We start from the raw sequence: 6,000 nt of genomic DNA on the forward strand, positions 1-6,000 counted from the left end.
ACGACTTCCCTATGAAGAAAGACTAAGGAGGCTAGGGCTATACAGCTTGGAGAAGAGACGGCTGAGGGGAGACATGATAGAGGTACAGTGGTGGAAATAAGTATTTGATCCCTTGCTGATTTTGTAAGTTTGCCCACTGACAAAGACATGAGCAGCCCATAATTGAAGGGTAGGTTATTGGTAACAGTGAGAGATAGCACATCACAAATTAAATCCGTGAAATCACATTGTGGAAAGTATATGAATTTATTTGCATTCTGCAGAGGGAAATAAGTATTTGATCCCCCACCAACCAGTAAGAGATCTGGCCCCTACAGACCAGGTAGATGCTCCAAATCAACTCGTTACCTGCATGACAGACAGCTGTCGGCAATGGTCACCTGTATGAAAGACACCTGTCCACAGACTCAGTGAATCAGTCAGACTCTAACCTCTACAAAATGGCCAAGAGCAAGGAGCTGTCTAAGGATGTCAGGGACAAGATCATACACCTGCACAAGGCTGGAATGGGCTACAAAACCATCAGTAAGCCGCTGGGCGAGAAGGAGACAACTGTTGGTGCCATAGTAAGAAAATGGAAGAAGTACAAAATGACTGTCAATCGACAAAGATCTGGGGCTCCACGCAAAATCTCACCTCGTGGGGTATGCTTGATCATGAGGAAGGTTAGAAATCAGCCTACAACTACAAGGGGGGAACTTGTCAATGATCTCAAGGCAGCTGGGACCACTGTCACCACGAAAACCATTGGTAACACATTACGACATAATGGATTGCAATCCTGCAGTGCCCGCAAGGTCCCCCTGCTCCGGAAGGCACATGTGACGGCCCGTCTGAAGTTTGCCAGTGAACACCTGGATGATGCCGAGAGTGATTGGGAGAAGGTGCTGTGGTCAGATGAGACAAAAATTGAGCTCTTTGGCATGAACTCAACTCGCCGTGTTTGGAGGAAGAGAAATGCTGCCTATGACCCAAAGAACACCGTCCCCACTGTCAAGCATGGAGGTGGAAATGTTATGTTTTGGGGGTGTTTCTCTGCTAAGGGCACAGGACTACTTCACCGCATCAATGGGAGAATGGATGGGGCCATGTACCGTACAATTCTGAGTGACAACCTCCTTCCCTCCGCCAGGGCCTTAAAAATGGGTCGTGGCTGGGTCTTCCAGCACGACAATGACCCAAAACATACAGCCAAGGCAACAAAGGAGTGGCTCAGGAAGAAGCACATTAGGGTCATGGAGTGGCCTAGCCAGTCACCAGACCTTAATCCCATTGAAAACTTATGGAGGGAGCTGAAGCTGCGAGTTGCCAAGCGACAGCCCAGAACTCTTAATGATTTAGAGATGATCTGCAAAGAGGAGTGGACCAAAATTCCTCCTGACATGTGTGCAAACCTCATCATCAACTACAGAAGACGTCTGACCGCTGTGCTTGCCAACAAGGGTTTTGCCACCAAGTATTAGGTCTTGTTTGCCAGAGGGATTAAATACTTATTTCCCTCTGCAGAATGCAAATAAAGTCATATACTTTCCACAATGTGATTTTCCGGATTTAATTTGTGATGTGCTATCTCTCACTGTTACCAATAACCTACCCTTCAATTATGGGCTGCTCATGTCTTTGTCAGTGAGCAAACTTACAAAATCAGCAAGGGATCAAATACTTATTTCCACCACTGTATATAAAATAATGAGTGGAGTGGAACAGGTGGATGTGAAGCTTCTGTTCACGCTTTCCAAAAATACTAGGACTAGGGGCATGCGATGAAACTACAGTGTAGTAAATTTAAAACAAATCGGAGAAAACTTTTCTTCACCCAACGTGTAATTAAACTCTGGAATTTGTTGCCGGAGAAAGTGGTGAAGGCGGTTAGCTTAGCAGAGTTTAAAAAGGGGTTGGACGGTTTCCTAAAGGACAAGTCCATAAACCGCTACTAAACGGACTTGGAAAAATCCAAAATTCCAGGAATAACATGTATAGAATGTTTGTACGTTTGGGAAGCTTGCCAGGTGCCCTTGGCCTGGATTGGCCGCTGTCGTGGACAGGATGCTGGGCTCGATGGACCCTTGGTCTTTTCCCAGTATGGCATTACTTATGTACTTATGTACCTCGTGAAAAAAAAACAAAACAAAAAGGGCTGCAAATACTACACGCTAGCAGGATACTGCACCTTGATCACACATGAAAAACACATGACACAACAGATATGAAGGCAAAATACTGAACTGGAAAGTTACCTCAAGAAGTCAGACTCAGCATGCAGCAATACTAGAAAAATTGAAACTTGCATGCAAAATATCAGATGCACATTTCCAAAAGCTGACATATTCCAATTAATAAATTCTGAATAAAAAAATGTTTTCTACCTTTGCTGTCTGAGCATTTAGTTTTTCTATTAGCTTTGGTCCCAGTGTCTTGTTTTATGCAGTGTCTTCTTTCCATTTGATATTTTTTCTCTCACCATGTCCACCATCCTTCTGTGTCCTTATCGTCCTGTCTACCATCTGTAGCCCTGTCCCTATCCTTTCTCCAGTTTCAACATCTGCCCTCAAAGTGTTCCAATCCAGCCCTTAAACTCAGCAATTTCCCCTCCATCCATATCCAGCATTTCTCCTCACTCCCCTCTGCTTCCATCCATGTGCATCTACTTCCTCTGTCTTCTCTCCCCCTCCATCCATGATCATCATTTCTCCTCTCTCCCTTCCACTCCATCCGTGTGCTTCTCCTTTCTTTTTTTTCCTTCCCTCCATCCTTGTCCAACATTTCTCCTCTCTTCCCTGCCCTCCAACTCCATCCATGTCCAGCATTTCTCCTCCCTTCCCTCCCCTCCACCATGTGCATCTTCTTCCTGACTTCCCTCCCCTCCATCCATGTCCAGCAATTCTCCTCTCTCCCCTGCCCTCCCCTCGATCCATCCATGTCCAGCGATTTCTCTCTCCCCCTGCCCTCCCCTCGATCCATCCATGGCCAGCAATTCTCCTCTCTCCCCCTGCCCTCCCCTCGATCCATCCATGGCCAGCAATTCTCCTCTCTCCCCCTGCCCTCTCCTCCTCTCCATGTCCAGCGATCTCTTCTCTTCCCCCTGCCCTCCCCTCCATGTCCAGCGATTCTCCCTGCCCTCCTCTCCGTTCCTTCCTGCCCCCCCCCCAAGCGTTTAACCCTTTTACTGTCTGTGGCAGCGATGTCAGTAAAGAAGAAGGCACTGCAGGCTCGCCTCCAGCTTCTCCCTGCCCTCTTCACACAGTGTCCCGCCCTCACAGAAACAGGAAATGCATCATCGGAGAAGGCAGGACACTGCGTGAAGAGGGAAGAGAGAAGCTGGAGCCGGAGGTGAGCCCACAGTGCCTTCTTCCTCACTGATGTCGCTTCCATGGAAGGTAAAACACGCAGGGGGGGGGGAACGGAGCTGAGTCGGGCTGCTGGTTGGGGAGCTGAGTCGGGAGGGAGCCCTGCGCTTGTGGGGGCAGCAGGGGAAGGTCATGGTTGGGCCTCTTATATGGGGCACCTATTCCCTTCTCTCTGCCCCCCTCCGCTCTTTTCCATCCGTCTGTCCCCCCCCTCCCCTTTTCCATCCAGCATCTGACTCTTCTCATAGGAAGATGCCACCAGTTATTGAATGAAGGGTCATGCTTGAGTGTTAGGATATATAAAAAGGAACTATGAGGGTATGTGGGAAGATGGGTGTGTATTGGTAATAGGTAAATGACTATAGTGGGGGATCTTTAAAAGATGCATAAGCGGGAAGAATCTGATAGGTACGGACGGGGAGAGGGACCTTGGGGTGATAGTATCTGAGGACCTGAAGGCAACGAAACAGTGTGACAAAGCGGTGGCCGTAGCTAGAAGATTGCTAGGCTGTATACAGAGAGGTGTGAGCAGCAGAAGAAAAGAGGTTTTAATACCCCCTGTATAAGACGTTGGTGAGGTCCCACCTGGAGTATTGTGTTCAGTTTTGGAGGCTGTATCTTGTGAAGGATGTTAAAAAAATGGAAGCGGTGCAAAGAAAAACTATGAGAATGATATGTGATTTGCGTTACAAGATGTATGAGGAGAGACTTGTTGACCTGAACATGTATACCCTGGAGGAAAGGAGAAACAGGGGTGATATGATACAGACGTTCAAATATTTGAAAGGTATTAATCCGCAAACGAACCTTTTCCGGAGAGGGGAAGGCAGTAGAACTAGAGGACATGAAATGAGATTGAAGGGGGACAGACTCGAGAAAAAAGTCAGGAAGTATTTCTTCACGGAGAGAGTAGTGGATGCTTGGAATGCCCTCCCGCGGGAGGTGGTGGAAATGAAAATGGTAACGGAATTCAAACATGCGTGGGATAAACATAAAGGAATCCTGTTCAGAAGGAATGGATCCTCAGGAGCTTAGCCGAGATTGGGTGGCAGAACCGGTTGTGGGAGGTGGGGCAGACTTATATGGTCTATGCCAGAGCCTGTGGTGGGAGGCGGGACTGGTAGTTGGGAGGCGGGGATAGTGCTGGGCAGACTTATACGGTCTGTGCCAGAGTCGGTGGTGGGAGGCTGGGCTGGTGTTTGGGAGGCGGGGATAGTGCTGGGCAGACTTATACGGTCTGTGCCCTGAAGAGACAGGTACAAATCAAGGTAGGGTATATGCACAAAAAGTAGCACATATGAGTTTATCTTCTTGGGCAGACTGGATGGACCGTGTGGGATTGACAGTAGGGTAAATGAGGTTGGGAATATATGGAAAAGGGGTGAGAGCATAAGGGTAAAAAGATCCATGTGTGGAACTATTTTGTAGTGTGAGTGTGTGTCCATCTGCCTGCCATGTTTTCTGTCTGTGACATCACCATCACAGAGAGAAGGATGGCCAAAGACACTGGAGGGTGACATCACCATCACAGAGAGCAGGATGGCCAAAGACACTGGAGGGTGACATCACCATCACAGAGAGCAGGATGGCCAAAGACACTGGAGGGTGACATCATTAACTGTATTATTTAAATGTGTGCTGCCTCCTGAGTTCTGCACCTGCTCTAACTCCTCTGTCTGCCAGCTCTTTTGTACATCGTGAGAGCAGTTTCTAGGGTGCAGGAATATATGGAAAAGGGGTGAGAGTATAAGGGTAAAAAGATCCATGTGTGGAACTATTTTGTAGTGTGAGTGTGTGTCCATCTGCCTGCCATGTTTTCTGTCTGTGACATCACCATCACAGAGAGAAGGATGGCCAAAGACACTGGAGGGTGACATCACCATCACAGAGAGCAGGATGGCCAAAGACACTGGAGGGTGACATCATTAACTGTATTATTTAAATGTGTGCTGCCTCCTGAGTTCTGCACCTGCTCTAACTCCTCTGTCTGCCAGCTCTTTTGTACATCGCGAGAGCAGTTTCCAGGGTGCAGGAAGAAGAGGGAGAAAGCGGCCTTTCAAATCAGACACTGATCATCAGTGACTTAACAACTAATTCAGAGACTGTATATGGTTCTATATTTCACAAATATTCTAAGGGTAGTCATGCTCAATCAAAACTAATGCAGTAGAAGACTTTTATAAAATTCCAGTGATATATACACTTAGTCAGTTTTCAAAATGGTTTACAATTAGAGGGAAGACTAGCTCAATAATAACAAAAACTGGCCATCTAGATAGCTCTGGATTGAATTTCCCTCCACTATCCAATCATTCTAATAAACCAAGATTAGAGACATTTCAATTGAAAGGCGCCTTTGTTTCAAATCTACCCTTTCCACTCATTTATATTAATACCAGATCGTCGGTTATCAATAAAACTAAAACTATTAAAGACTGGATTGAGGAGTCACAATCTGGTTTTACACTAGTAACAGAAACTTGGTTACAGTCTAAGGATGATCCTATCCTCAATGATATATGTCTTCCAGGTTACATCATTCATTTCACAAGGGAAAAGAGGATGTGGCATTGGCTTTAATACATAAGTCTTTCTTCAAAGACACCATCACTTCTGAACTCCTATCACCCTGTCTAGACATTATTGCATATCT

Source organism: Microcaecilia unicolor, chromosome 12 (assembly GCF_901765095.1).
Source record: "Microcaecilia unicolor chromosome 12, aMicUni1.1, whole genome shotgun sequence".
In the NCBI taxonomy this organism is placed as follows: domain Eukaryota; kingdom Metazoa; phylum Chordata; class Amphibia; order Gymnophiona; family Siphonopidae; genus Microcaecilia; species Microcaecilia unicolor.